The sequence below is a fragment of the Phalangium opilio genome, unplaced genomic scaffold, assembly GCF_054372755.1.
Source record: "Phalangium opilio isolate 3A_F unplaced genomic scaffold, DU_Popi_V2 ptg000209l_1, whole genome shotgun sequence".
Classification (NCBI taxonomy): domain Eukaryota; kingdom Metazoa; phylum Arthropoda; class Arachnida; order Opiliones; family Phalangiidae; genus Phalangium; species Phalangium opilio.
This window is the reverse complement of record NW_028324217.1, coordinates 21,248,884-21,250,557: the sequence shown is the minus strand read 5'-3', so window position 1 is coordinate 21,250,557 and position 1,674 is coordinate 21,248,884. Positions and strand designations below refer to the sequence as shown.

General features: G+C 36.1%; 1 long non-coding RNA gene across 1 annotated transcript; it reads left to right on the top strand.

Annotated features, from left to right (window-relative positions):
• The first annotated feature begins 1,100 nt into the window (after positions 1–1,100).
• On the top strand, positions 1,101–1,440 carry LOC149621239 (uncharacterized). Its single transcript, XR_016375481.1, has 3 exons — positions 1,101–1,154; positions 1,225–1,270; positions 1,332–1,440. It is a non-coding gene; the product is annotated as an uncharacterized LOC149621239 (long non-coding RNA).
• The last annotated feature ends 234 nt before the right edge of the window (positions 1,441–1,674 follow it).

Here is a 1,674-nt window from a genome sequence, read left to right as displayed (position 1 = left end):
ATGATCCTCGATCAGTTTTGGAAACAATGGAACATTCATACGTGCTATAGCTCAAATCGGCTCAAGCCAGAAAGCCAATACATGGGGTCATAGAGTTCAAGAAAGACGATTTTGTCCTCTTGTCAGAGCCCAAGCTTCCTCGACAAAGCTGGAGACTAGGACGAATCCAAGAGGTGTTTCCTGGCCGAGATTGGAGCGTCCGAGCCGTAGCTGCTCGATTACCAGGCGGAACTATCATACGTCGAGCGATTCAAATGTTACACCGTTTAGAAGTTTCGGCAGAATGAACAGTGTCCATTGTGGGGAGGATGTTGCAACTTCAAAACAACAGCCAAGATAAAGAATGAACTGAATCGAATCGAACTAGAATCTAGACCTGAAGGCTATCACTTAAAAAACTAATAATTATAAAAAACTGGATAAACAAGGATAAGACTGTATATAAACGAGATAACATAGTGTATGAGAGGGAGTTGTAAATAGAGTTTTAGTTTAGAGTATAATGTTTAATCGAGTATCCTTAGTTCGCTTTGTCAACCTTTCTAATTAATTTTATGTTAAACACACAGTTAAGAAATTAAGCAAATCGTTTCGTAAGTCATTTCCTACTGCAACTGTCGAGTCGCAACAGGTTTCTAATATTTAGATATAAAACCACAAATTAAAAGTAAGGAAACGTAATATCGTCACGATTAAGGTAAAGCCAAAACACATTTTCTAGCGTATTTTCCGTGCATAATTTCAAAAGAAAGGTATTATTGAAGAAAATAAGCCTAAATAGAAAGGAATATATCAGCTTGCGATATACTGTTGGGTAGGCTTTAAAAAGTTCGCTCTTGAACTCGTGAACAGTCCTGTCGTGATTTAATAATGGACAATTAGACTTGATGGTTAACAGATTAAAGTCACTGTTTGTCGTTACTTAATTGCCCCATAAGATTTTTATTTGCAAAACTGCATTCCTCGAGAATATGGATTACGATCACGAGGCCTCCTTGCCGAACAAGTCGAAAAATGGAAAGTGCAAGTATAAGATTATTTTGTTTTTTTTTTCTCTAGAAACGATACAACATTTTTTCAAGAACGTGTAATTACGATGGTCTAAATCCTGGAGAGAATTTTTATCTTAAATTCCTTTTACATCCAACAGGACGGTAAATTTTCTTGGCATTTTTATAGATAATTTGAATTTGGGAGAAAATTCAAATTTTTGTTCTATATCAGGGTAAATATAACGTACATTCCTGTCCGCGAAATGAAGAACGATGAGGTACTATTTTCTTACATGTCACCTTTGTGGAAAGTTTTATAGATTTCTCATTTCCTTTTAGTACGATCTTTCCATTACATATACCTATAAACTTTTCACCGTTTGTTCAAGATTCATAAAAAAAACTAACCAAACTTGTACGCACCCAAAATGGTACACAGAACACAACATGCTTTCTTATTACCACGAATCCGAGAACCATATATCAATGACCGCAATTTTTCAAGCCTTTAATCCACAGGCATGTTTACCTTCTCCTAATATTTATCCGGTCAGCCCGAGGGAGGAACTCCAAGATCCAGAATTCCTCATTCTACCTACGAACGGGCATAAGCTAACCATTTTATTCTTTTTAACTTTTCACTTATTTAGGTTTGGGTTATTATCAATGTGTTCCTCGTCTT